General features: G+C 37.4%; 1 protein-coding gene across 10 annotated transcripts in view; it reads left to right on the top strand.

Annotated features, from left to right (window-relative positions):
* The window catches only part of LOC106881975 (zinc finger MYM-type protein 4), a 92,410-nt gene that overhangs the window by 16,042 nt on the left and 62,365 nt on the right, over nt 1-14,003 (top strand). For 3 of the 10 annotated variants that reach the window (XM_089343164.1, XM_089343162.1, XM_089343159.1), the window contains exon 1: nt 2,382-2,506. The exons of 6 other annotated variants lie outside the window; for them this stretch is intronic. The gene's annotated coding sequence lies outside the window, so the exon portion shown is untranslated. Of the gene's footprint in view, nt 1-1,845; nt 1,919-2,381; nt 2,507-14,003 lie in introns of those variants that run through there. One more of the 10 variants, XM_089343163.1, reaches the window with a different exon arrangement.

Genomic DNA, 14,003 nt, shown 5'->3' with positions numbered 1-14,003 from the left:
GTGTATAACATACATACATATATATATATATATACATGCACACATAAACTGTCACGAGGCAAATATTTTTGAGCGGGTTTAGTTATAAACATTACGAACACGCAGAAAATGGCATGAATGTAACGTGTGTGTGTGTGTACACACACACACACACACACACACACACACACACGGGTCATTATTTTGTAAATAGTGGTTACTGTCAAAAATATACGATGGAAGCTCCGAACAACCGGCGTGCGTGTACGCATGCACGCTCGCGCACAAACACAGACAGATTGGCGGCTTATATACTCTTACATACTCTTACTCGTTTCAGTCATTTGACTGTGGTGGCCATGCTGGAGCACCGCCTTTAGTCGAGCAAATCGACCCCTAGTACTTATTCTATCGGTCTCTTTTGCCGAACCGCTATGTTACGGGGACGTAAACACACCAGCATCGGTTGTCAAGCGATGTTGGGGGGGACAAACATACACACACACACACACATATATATATATATACACACACATATATACGACGGGCTTCTCTCAGTTTTCCGTCTACCAAATCCACTCACAAGGGTTTGGTCAGACCGAGGCTATAGTAGAAGACACCTGCCCAAGGTGCTACGCAGTGGGAATGAACATAGAACCATGTGGTTGGTAAGCAAGCTACTTACCACTCTGAAAACAGAATCATCTTTGGTGATAATAGTCGAGGAGATGGAGAATATATTTAAAAAAAAAAACTATAAAATGTATATTTGTCTCAAAAACTAGTCTTCATCTATATTTCGAACTCGCTGCCTTATCCTTCATATTTTAAATTTATTATTATTATTTTTGTCTTTTATTCTCTTGTTCGGAAAATTTCTTGTTGCTTGTGAATATTTGTGGAATCGATAGTTTGATTTTTATTTCCTTGCATATGGTTTTTTTTACTAGTTTTTAAAAATTTTTGATCGATTGGGTTAGGTGAAACGATTGATGCCTCACTTACTTGCCGTGCAATATCGTCTTTGAATTTTCCTGTAGATAAGAATGAATGAATATATATATATATATATATATATAAAATTGAATAAGATAGTCAACAAGCAGTACGGTTGGGCAGTTTATTTTTTTAATCACTACACGTTTCCATACAACATATTTCTTCATATATACAGGAATTTGATTATGCAACGGTTTACCTGTATAATGGGATCCAGTTGTATTTCTTCAGGTTATGTTCAATTGCTGTTTCCGTTAGTTACAAAACCTTCGACTTCAATACTAATACATCCATCTGCCTTGTTTGAATTTTATTTTCACACTCGACGAATGCCCAAATCTAGATTTGGAAGTATATCGTAACACTACCGGCTATTTGGTAAGTGTAAGAGTGAACTAGCTCTATTATGTACTCTGCTACATTCCTAATGGAATATACCTTATATATATATATATATATATATATATATATATATATATATATATATATATATATATATAGCTCCGGTGAAGCTATAGGGTGTTCTCAAGCACCCAGCTATTGACTCCATTGCATCATATAGCAGAGACAGCTGTAAGCTGATGGAGTTAATAAAATAGCCGTTTATTCCTTTGTCATCTCATTTTCTTATATATGTATATATTCTAAGTGTACCTATATATATTATCTATAGAATTTAGAGCCAGCAATATATACATACCCACACACATCTAATTGCAATTAACAGAACTTTATATTATGCATTACCTGAATGAAATATAATCAACGAATACTAAAAAAAGATGATCCATTGCAACAAACAATTACGTTAAGATCGATTGGTTAGTACGAGGTTAACACACACACACACACACACACACACACTGAAGGGGAGCGGTGGTGGTGGTAGTGGCGGCGAGGAAACAGAACCATCGATCGAATTAATCAATCCTATGGACAGGTACGTTCCAGTGAAGTGGGGGTATGTTTTTTTTGTTTACTTTTTTTTTTCGGAAATTCTGGAGGGATCACAAATTCGAACAGGAACATAGTTGGACAAACGAATGTTTTACCATCGTTTTAGTGTTTATAATTAAAAAAATGAAGTCTTAACGACCTTCGTTCTGATTGCCAGTACGAAGGTGTGTATAATATATTACTACACATGTTTGTGTGTATGTATAGACATAACACAAAAAAATTTACACATATGCTTTGTTGCTGCCTATCGTTGGAATCAAATACTATGATAGATCTAGATGTATATTGGTTTTTATAGATCGTAACTGTGAGTTGGAGAGAGAGAGAGAGAGAGAGTGTGTGAGAAAGCGAGAGGGTGTGTGTATGTATAAGAGTGCGTGTGTGTGTGTACATGTGTGTGAGAAAGAGAAAGGGAAAGAATGAAAGAATATCAGTGCGCGCGCGCGGGATTTATACATGTGTATATGTGTGTGTGTGTGAGAGAGAGAGAGAGAGGGAGAGAAAATCAGAGATTGCTATTTAAGCCTGTTCGTTTTTAACCCTTCCCCTATCTGAATAATTATTTCAGGTATGTTTTTTTTTTTAATTAAATTTATTATATTTTATTATAATCAGGAAATGTAAGTGAATTGTATTTAAATAATATCCAACGATAATACTATTGGTAATATTAATTAATATCAAAATGTAATTTCTTAAGGGAAATAATAGATATGATAATTTAAAAATTATATGTGTATATATATATATATATATATATATATATATTTAAATATAGACTTTTCGTTTTATTTCTGTACAAATGTTGTTTAGTTGGCCCAAGATCAGGCCCGATCAGATTTTGTTGTCAAAGCCTTTCCAGCAGCGACCATCCTGTCTTATTTTTCTGGCTGTGTTGTATACACATAGAAATATTATTGGACGTACAGTCCTCTTGTTTGTTTGTGTGTATATGTGTGTGTGTGTATATATATATATATATATATATATATATATATATATATATATATATGCACACGTCATATTTATTCGTGTACAAGTCGCTCTTCAGGTTTTTCAATTACATTCAAGTATAAAATAGTGCGACTTATGCACGACTAAATTCGTGTGTGTGTGTGTGTGTAATGGGCGTCCCTGTAGAATAGCGTCGGAAATTCTCTATTGCATCAAAAACCATTTCTTCGGATGTGTAGGTTTAAGCATTGTAGATTATAATTCTGCTCTTCCCCACCGTCATGTAAATTTTTCAGTTTTGACGTTCTTGAGGAACAATTTTGCTTTTCAGATTTATGTTTTAAATACCTGATGTTATATGGTACTTCAAAAATATGCGTAATTTTTTAAAAGATAAATTAAAAAAAAAACAAAATCTAAAACAACGTTACTGAAAAAGTGTGTAGTGGGTGGTCGCCCCCCCTTTTTTTGGCGGGGTGCACACTTGACTGTGTGATAAGTTTGTTTCTCAACCACCACATGGTTCTGGGTTCTGTTCCATTGTGTAGCACCTTGGGCAAGTGTCTTCCACTGTAGCACTGGCAAAACCAAACTCTTGTGAGTAGATTTGGCAAATGCAAACTAAAAATGTCTATGTAATTGACTGTGCCTCCTCTGCAGTTTCAAACCTCGTGCCCATACTACACAGAATTGTTGTTGTAAAATGGTATTCACTCATGCTTGCTTAGTGTTTTGAGTTCAAATCCCACTGTAGTAATAAACTTTTGCCTTCCAAATGATTGAGGGGTGGAGCTGATAAAATAAACCGGAAGTCAAATTTTGGGGCTAATTGCTTTGTACCTTAGAAATCAGCACTAGTGTTGCTCCTACTACCACCACCACGACTTCATGTGCTACTGTTAATACTACTTTTACTTCGACTATGGCTTGTTGCTACTACTGTTGCTATAAACTACTACCTGTACTTTCATTATTAGTACATGTTGGCACTCCGTCGCTTACGACGTCGAGGGTTCCAGTTGATCCAATCAATGGAACAGCATGCTCGTGAAATTAACGTGCAAGTGGCTGAGCACTCCACAGACACGTGTACCCTTAACGTAGTTCTCGGGGATATTCAGCGTGACACATTGTGTGACAAGGCTGACCCTTTGAATTACAGGCACAACAGAAACAGGAAGTAAGAGTGAGAGAAAGTTGTGGTGGAAGAATACAGCAGGGTTCGCCACCATCCCCTGCCGGAGCCTCGTGGAGCTTTAGGTGTTTTCGCTCAATAAACACTCACAATGCCTGGTCTGGGAATCAAAACCGCGATCCTATGACCGCGAGTCCGCTGCCCTAACCACTGGGCCATTGCGCCTCCACTCATGTTAAGTAAGATTCACTTTAAAATAAAGTGTTTGTATCATAGATCCAGGAGTACCCTTAGCAGTAGATTGGTATAAAAAGGGTTAACACCCTACTTTGGCATTTTTGGTACCTCAGCAAGCATTTGGGCCAGCTTTATACTTGGAGAATATCTTCCGCCCTACTTTCAGTCTTGCAGACCCTGTAAAGATTTATGAGAACTACCTTCTTTCCTGAGAAAAAAGATTTTAAAAAAAAGCAGTAAATAGCATTAAAATGAATTGTGTCCTTCAGCCAGAAACAAAGATCTTTTTGAAGCGTAAACTTATTGGAATCATTCCAGATACTACACAACACTGAGCTATTTATATTTACAATACACTAGTGCACTATCATCACACTGCTTATAGTACATTACTGCAACTACTATTATGCTACTATTACACTGTTTTTAATACACTAGTATTTAACAGTTCCAGTACACATTTCAATATTGATTGTGAGTGTAGATGACCAAATTATTAAGATAACTGATACACTGGATGGAAGGAGTCGATTACTTTGTATCTGTGATGCTGGCATTTGACTCGGTTGTTAAAAGTCCACTTATTGTAGTGGCAGTAGTGACTCTATATTTGACTCTAACTCTTCGATTTATCATACCACTGATTCCAGCTCCTGTTTATTATATATATATAGCCTAGTTAATCATTGATTCAGTTATCATAGTTCTTGGATAACGTATTATGCTTAATTGTGAACCATGTTATAGTTATCATGGATTGGTCTGTGATAACATGGGCTGCTTGTACCATTGGCCATCCACACTGCTCAGCTACCTAGAAGGCTTTGATTATTGCTTGTGTTTACATGACTGTGCTTTGAGGCTGTATATATGCATTTACTCGTACCCATTAATATGGCACCAGTGAACGGAAAAAAATAAAAAGGCAACTGATTCTAAAAAAATGACACACACAAGTGTATTCTCTACAGGAAAAAAGTCAAGATAATCAAGAAAATAGGGGACAGTGGAAGTTTTGTTGCTGTGGGCTGTGGGTTTGGTGTTAATGAATCTACCATTCATTCCAATGAATGTAGGTTCCTGAAGTTAACAAACGATGCAGATGTATGTATTCTCTACAGGAAAAGGTAGAGATGAACAAGAAAATACGTGTTGGTAGAATCTTTGCTGCTGTGGGGTCTGAAGTTGGTGTCAATGAATCTACCATTTGCCCCATTTACAAAGTGCGTGGAGATGATACATTTATCACTTTTTTTTTCTTTTAACCAAACACTGTGATAAGGATAAATATACCACTAGCTCCAACTTCTCTAACATACATGCCATTATGAACCACCAGATTACTTGTACCCTAATCTGGTGGGATTTGGGCTTAAAGGCTATATATATCTATGTTGTTGTCCTCACTATTTTACATCTATTATTCATGTTGGCATAGATTAGATGGGTTAACAGATGCTGGCATAGGTTAGATGGGCATGTTAGAGGTCTGCACCAAGTTCGAATGTCTGCTTTGGCAGGGGTCCACAGCTGGATGCCCTTCCTTATGCTAACGAACTTGCATTGTGTATGTGGTGCCAGCACTAGTAGTTTATGGAGTAATTTGCAAGACGGGCCTACATCTGAGGGATCTTGTCTTGCAAGCAACTGAGAAGTGAGAGTGATATTGAGGGAGGTGGTTTTGTGCCAGGGGAGGAGCGAATAAAGTATGGATGAGGACAAGAACAGGTGCTTTGCTGTAGAGAAGATACATGGCTATCCTAAAGAAGTTACAAAACATTCAGAACTATAAGAGGCTGTTTTTATTAAAAGATTATAAAAGATATGAAAGAAATAAGCTATAAAAATGCTATGAAGGAAGATTGAACACCTGAAGCAACTTAGCAAATGTTTAGCTTAAGCCCTTCAATCCCTATGGAGCATAGGCATATGACTTTTCCCTACTGTTCTTGACTTCCTTCTTTCCTATTGGTTCCCTACTCTTTTTGCTCTGTTTTGGTATCCCATCTTCTTCTCTGAGGCGTTGTTGGTTTTGAATTGGTCATCAATACTTGTGTAACTTTTGCTTTTTTTTCTAGGCAGGATTAGCCTTATGCAAACCTATTTTTACCCCTGGAAAAAAAGTAGTCCATATTAAATCTGGTCTCTATCCTTTGACCTGTCCAGTATGGGAGGCTCAACCAGGAGCTTGTGCCCTGCTGGCGTAGCTCTCAGGGTCATTGCAGAACACAAGCTACCACCCTGCAACATTGACTGTTGTAACTTACGTGACCATTTTAAAATAAGTACATTCTATTAAATTTCTGACACTTCTATGTTAAGACTAAAAGCATTGTTTGAATATAAAATGAAGTGAATGTAACAAGAAAAATTATGTTAAATGAAATAAAATTATTAAGAACTGAAAAGTTTATCCTTATGGCTCTGTGGTTAAGAAGCTTGCTTTGCAACCCCATGGTTTCAGGTTCAGCCCTGCTGTGTGGCACCTTGGCTAAGTGTCTTCTATCAAAGCCCCAGGCTAACTAATACGTGCGTGAATTTGGTAGACAGAAGTCTATTGTGTGTGTGTGTGTATAGCTGTGCATTTGTGTTTGTTCCCCCTTGTGAGTGGATTTGGTAGGCAGAAACTGAAAGAAACCCATCGTGTGTGTCTGTATACAGTAATCCTTCGCCATATCACGGTTCACCTGTTGCGATTTATTATTTAAGCTTACGTAGATTCCTCCGTGGTGTTGTTTTGCATTTATAATAAAATAAATATGTACAAAAAAAAAAAAAAAAAAAATACAGTACAGTACTGTTTCTACTTTGGATTTTCACTTATCACGAGTGGTTTTGGAATGTAACACCCGTGATAGTCAAGGGATTACTATGTATATGTATATATATATATATATAAGCAATGTTAATTCTCTAAATGAAGTATTAACAGTAACTGCACGATAAAGTGTAGTATATTGCCACTTAAGTGTGGCTGACCCCTAGGGGTGGATGTTACTGTTGCTTTTAGCCCCAGGAGGACATCTCCTCCAGCTGGCTTATCGACACATGACTGTGTCCTGTTTGCTAAGGGAAGTTATCCCTCTCACCTCGATCTGCATATATATATATGTGTATGTATGTATGTATGTATATGTGTCTGTGTTTGTCTCCCTGCCATCACTTGACAACCGATGCTGGTGTGTATATGTCCCTGTAACTTAGTAGTTTGGCAAAAGAGACTGATAGAATAAGTACTCAGCTTACAAAGGATAAGCCCTGGGGTTAATTTTTTTGGCTGAGACCCTTTAGGGCAGTGATCCAGCATTGCTGCTGTCAGACGATTGAAACAAGTAAAAGAACCCTTTTGCTACCAACCCAGTTGAGCTGCTCCTGGGTCAATGATGTAAATTTCATGCTGTAAAGTGATCCAAATTTGAAAAAAAAAAAAACTTCCCCCATAGTTCCATCTTAATTTATGTTTCCAAACATCAGCTTAATAATGGTAAAATAATTTTACTAAATTCTTTGCTGACCAATGCCTTGCTAATGAATTTGTTAGACAGAAACTATGTGGAAGCCCTGTCGTATAAATATATATATATATATATGACAGGGCTTCCACATAGTTTCTGTCTAACAAATTCATTTGCAAGGCATTGGTCAGCAAAGAATTTAGTAAAATTATTTTACCATTATTAAGCTGGTGTTTGGAAACATAAATTAAGATGGATCAGTCGCTGGATAGGTTTGGGCACAGAAATGTTGACATAAGATGGTAAATAAATGGAATATGGATCTGTCGAGTTCGAAGTCTCTATCTCTTTTAAATATAAAAATTTAAAACCTTGAAATATTTATATATATATATATATATATATATATATATATATATATATATACACATATGTATGCCAAATCAGATTGGAGCCTGGTGTAGCCATCTGGTTCCACCAGTCCTCAGTCAAATCGTCCAACCCATGCTAGCATGGAAAGCGGATGTTAAACAATGATGATGATGATGATGATATATATATATGTATATATATATTTATGTATCTATGTGTGTCTTTGTGTTTATCTCCCATCAGCTGGTGTTCATTTGTATACCTCTCCATAATCTAGCGGTTCGGCAAAAAGAGACTGATAGAATAAGTACTGGGGTCAGTTTGGTTGACTAAACCTTTCAAAGCACTGCCCCCAACATCGTCACAGTCCAGTTGATGAAACAAGTAAAACATAAAAGACTATATTTCCAAATTTCCATTTAATGAAGTGAATAAAAAATAAAGAATTGTATTTCCAAATGAATTGAAAAAAAAAAATGCTGTGGATTTTAACAGAAAAATGGTAACTAGAGTGTTATTAATATCTGTGAAACAGCAAATTTTAATATACATTGCATTTCATTGGACTTGGCACAACTTATGTCTCCAACTTCACAGCTACTTCTGGTTATAATGTACTTTAGAATCTGTGACACTACGTGACTAAGTCTGCTGTGGTTCTTTTGTGACACAGTAGATTTTGGGGTTTACCACCACATTGCCTTAGGCACACACACACACACACACACACGTGTATGTGTGCTTACACATACACACAAATGAACAAGAATCTATATCTGCTGACTGTTTCAACAACGGCTAAGTCTTTTATCTATCATCTCGCTGCTGTTCAACTGCAACAATAATCAGCAGCAGCCTCCATGCTTAGCACTACACTGACACACACACACACACACACACACACTCTCGCTCTCTCTTTCTGTCTTTAACTGGGAGAGGGTGTGATAAGGGGAGACAATGTCTCAAGCACCAATTGCTCTACTACAGCTCTTTCTGTATGAGTATGTGTGTGTGTATGAGTATATGTGTGTAGTTGTGTATACCTTTGTATGTTATGCATATATCTACCAATACATGTGAGTGTGTCCCCGTGTGTGTAATGTATTCTCCACTGAAGAGTGCAATGCCAGTGTTGTGGTGGGGTGGTGGTCCTTTGATGATGCTAGAAGTAGGGTAAAGAATTACACTATGTTATGATAGCTCACAGTACATTTGTATTTCCCTCTCAGAATCTTACCATTCAAGTTAAAGACTAACCAAACAGTTGGTTGTCACAACGGTAAGACATTAGTAGAAAACAATATCAGGCATGGCTGTGTGGCAAGAAGCTTGCTTCCCAACCACATGGTTCCGGGTTCAGTCCCAGCGTGTGGCACCTTGGGCAAGTGTCTTCTAGTATAGTCTCGGGCCTACCAAAGCCTTGTGAGTGGATTTGGTAGACGGAAACTGAAAGAAGCCTGTCATGTGTGAATGATATATGTATGTGTGTGTGTGTGTTCCCCTCTATCATTTGACAACTGATGTTGGTGTGTTTATGTCCCTGTAACTTAGTGGTTTGGCAAAAGAGACCGATCAAATAAGTACTAGGCTTATAAAGAATAAGTCCTGGGGTTGATTTGTTCGACTAAAGGCAGTGCTCCAGCATGGCCGCAGTCAAGTGACTGAAACAAATAGAAGAATAATAAAAGAATGCTTGTACATAATTTCATATACAACCAGTGATTGACGGTGTATGAGCAACTTTGTAAAAAGAAAAAGAAAGAAAAGACTTGAAAGTTGTTTAATCTAATCTGTAGGCTTTTGCTACCAATGAGCTTTGGTTTCAGTCCTGATGCACAGCGCCCTGGACAGATGTCTTCTGTATTCCTGAACCAATCAGTGCCTTGTGTTTGAATTGAGCAGACAAATTTTGTGGAAGCATATCATATATTATTCAATTGGTCTCTGTGGTTGAACTAAACAAACAGACACCAGTCATCAAGTGGTGTGTGTGGGACACACACACGTATGATGGACTTTGAGGCAGTTTCTGTCTTTCAAACTCACTCACAAGGTATTGAGTGGTACTGGGCTATAATTGAAGACATTTGTCCAAGGTGCTGTGCAGTGGGACTGAACCTGAAACCTCATGGTTGCAAAGTGAGCTTCTTAAACCACACAGCCATGCCTGTGCTTGTGTTAGAAAAGTAGTTTAATCTAATCTATAGATATGTGTAACATTGGAAAGGCATTGTTGTTAAAATTATAGACTCTGATAGTGGAGTATGGTTTGCATAGAACTATTAAAATGCTACACTGTAGTGGTGGAGTTGGGGGTGCCATAGCTGACTGGTTTCATTTCTTATTGACACAGAATAACAAAATCAAAACTCAACTGTAATGGAGTTAAATGCAATTTGTCTGTCTGTTAGGAAAAATGCCAATTTTAAACTGGATTATTTTTGCTATTCTTACATTCTCAATACTTGTTAGACTTCATTTAGGAATAAAGATTAACTACTGAAGGAAGGTAGAATAGTGATTACTTGTATTATTTTGTTTCAGCCCTTCACCTCCTGCGGAGTATCGACCATCAACAAATTTTTCTGCATTGTTCTCGTGTAGGATATTTTTTCTGCTTCTCTCTCCAGTTGGATCCCTGCTTTTTCAGTTCCTTGTCAGATGGGTTGCTATCAAAAGGGTTAAAATGGATTGTAGATTAGATGTACTACCTATGAATGGGAACAGTTGTTCAAATATTGTTTTCTGTGTCCCTTTGGGCAAGTATCTTCTACCGTAGCCCTTGACTAACCCAAACTTTGTGAATGGTCTTGGTGGATGGAAATTGAAAGAAGCCTGTTGTGTGTGTGTGTGTGTGCATGTGAAAATGCATGGCCTAGTGGTTAGGGTATTACACACATGATTGCAAGATGGTGGTTTCTATTCCCAGACTGGCAGTGCTTGTGTTTTTAAGCAAAGCACTTCATTTCATGTTGCTCCGGTCCACTCAACTGTAAATAGATAACCTTGCGATGGATTGGCCTTCTGTTCAGGAGGTCGTTAGCGTCCTTACCTAACGAGTGGTGTGGCATCATTTGGAAGCTACAACAATGCAAGGAAGTGCACTGTAACTAGTGGTCTATAACATGGGATAGTCTGGTTGATACAGTGATATAATGTAGGTGTGTATGCATGTGTGTGTGTCTGTGTGTGTGTGTGTGTGTACCCTTGTCTTCACATCGCATGATGGTTGTAAACAAGCATTAAAAGTGATGTTCATTTCCAGTCTCCTATGGCACTGGGGAAATATTACTTTATCTGAAAACGGGCCAGGGTTGAAAAATCAGAAGGGTATCTGCTGTAGAAAATCTGCCTCAACAAATTCTATCCAACCCATGCAAGCATGGAAAAGAGGACATTGAAATGATGATTTTTCTTCATTCCTTGGTGTCAGTCTGACCTCACAGCCGAAAATCTTAGACTGCGTTCCCTGCCTACATCTCTCTCTTATCTCCATACGTCATTGTCTATCACACACAAGTCTCCACACGAAATAGCATGTATAATTTCATTTTTCTACCTTTCTCTGTAATTCTCTTATGTCATTTGTTTTTTTTTTTTTTATTGAATTTATTTTGTAGCATTTCATTTTTTTTCTTCTTCTTCTCCTTACAAGCATAGGGTCGTGTATGTTTGCAAATTTTTAGTAATTTCAGTAATTTTATCAGCATAAATTTTTTGGGGGAGATATTTACTACTTGCATATTCCTTTCTATATGTAATCAATCAGCCTTGAAATGATAATCAATTTTTCATCATGATTGAACATAAAGCAAGTATAGTAGTAGAATATATTGAGCCCATTCATTACCACATTTCTACTGAAATACACTTCTAATTAATTTTGAAAATAATGAAAAATTTATTAAATTAACCATTATTAAGTTACTGTTTAGAACATAAATTAATATGGAATTTCGATGGAAGGTTTTAACTGAAACTCACTTTTACTCTTTCATTGCCATATTTTGACTGAAATACACTGCCCTTAATTTGATTAATTTTGAAAATAATGAAAAATTTATTAAAATAACTTTGTCATTAAGCTGGTGTTTAGAACAAGGGTACTCACTCACAGGCATATATGAGGGGGTGCTGAAAATTTCATGACTTTAAGGGTATCACAAAAGGCCTAATTGGAGGCCCAACCTTCTGAGTTCTTTTACAGGGCTTGAAAAAACTGAAGGACCACTGCAATAAGTGTGTGGATCTGAGAGGGGAATATGTTGAATAAAATAATTAACTGATCCTCCTGTATTTACATTTACCCAAAACCAGGAACTTTTCAGCTTCCCACTATGTGTGTGTGTGTGTGTGTGCTCTTGTGTTGACTAACTGTCTTGATTGTAAATGTGCAATATAGTCATACAAGCAAGTTGTTTGTTTCCAAACTTAGATGAAAACATGTCTAGTCTACTTTGCTTGAAAGCAGGTGAGTGTTGGTAATTGGAAGGGTATCCAGCCATAGAAAATCTACCTCAGCAAATTCCATCTGAGCCATGCAAGCATAGAAAAGTGTATGTTAAATGATGATGATGATTAACGTCTAAAATGTTGATCTATAATGTTGTTGAAGTTTGAATATTTTATAGGTACAAATATATTGAAAATAAATAACGAGACCTAAAATATGGTTGTCTTACCCACGTGTAGTTCTTATTTAGTTAATGTTTTAGAGCAGGGGTCAGCAATGTGGTTAATATTGACACTTTGGTGGGTCTATGTGGCTGTCCAAAGAGTCAATAATAGATTTATTATAGATTTCAAATAATTTTGTTCCTTGCATCACAAGGTGTTATTTTTCATTCGTTTTAGTCATTGGACTGTGGCCATGATGGAGTACAGCCTCAAAAAGTTTTAGTTGGATAAATCAACCCTGATATTTGTTTTAAAGCCTAGTACCTATTCTATCAGAGCCAAACAGCTATGTGGATGTAAACAAACCAACACTGGTTCTTAAGAGCTGGTGGGGGCAGATGAAAAGACATACAGATTATATACATACATGTATGATGGGCTTCTAGTTTCTGTGTATCAAATGGCTGGATGCCTTTCCTTAACACCAACCACACAACATAGTGGACTGAGTCCATTTTATTGGGTTGTCTGGAAAGTTCGTGCCGATTTTCAAAGGAAAGAAAAAGGTCAATAAATACTTGCCATTACATTTTTAATCAACCAAATATGAACCATTTTGTTGCACAATGCGTCTCCATCTTCCCTTTAACTTGAAAATACCCTCTTCCCAAGAATTGAGGTGGTTTCATGGCAAATAAGTCGAAAGGTAAGCTACTATAAATCGGCACGAACTTTCCGGATAACCCAATACGTGGCACGAGTACAGACGAGGTCAGTTTTGGCATGGTTTTTACAGTTGGATGCCCTTCCAAACACCAACCACTCTACCGTGTGGACTTGATGCTTTTTTATGTGGCAGCAAATGACTTAGAAGGCAAAGATCCTTTGAGAGGGGAGGGTGAATTGGAGGAGGTGATCTTGTGTCAGATGATGAAAGGTTGGAGTGTGACAGAGGGCGTCGAGCTGGCAGAAACGTTAGCGCACCAGGTGTAATGCTTAGCGGTATTTCGTCTACCGTTACGTTCTGAGTTCAAATCCCGCCGTGGCTGACTTTGCCTTTCATCCTTTCGGGGTCGATAAATTAAGTACCAGTTATGTACTGGGGTCGATGTAATCGACTTAATCTCTGTGTCTGTCCTTGTTTGTCCCCTCTATGTTTAGCCCCTTGTGGGCAATAAGAAAATAAGAGGGACAGAAACAGGTGTGTTGTTGTAGAGGAGTTACATGGTTACTCGACCAAAGAGAGAGAGAGAGAGAGAGAGAGTGTTATCAAGGATGAGGACGGAAACAGGTGT

The sequence above is a fragment of the Octopus bimaculoides genome, chromosome 27 (assembly GCF_046866305.1).
Source record: "Octopus bimaculoides isolate indiv1 chromosome 27, ASM4686630v1, whole genome shotgun sequence".
In the NCBI taxonomy this organism is placed as follows: Eukaryota; Metazoa; Mollusca; class Cephalopoda; order Octopoda; family Octopodidae; genus Octopus; species Octopus bimaculoides.
Note: the sequence above shows the minus strand (reverse complement) of the source record. Positions and strands in the feature narration are given on the sequence as shown.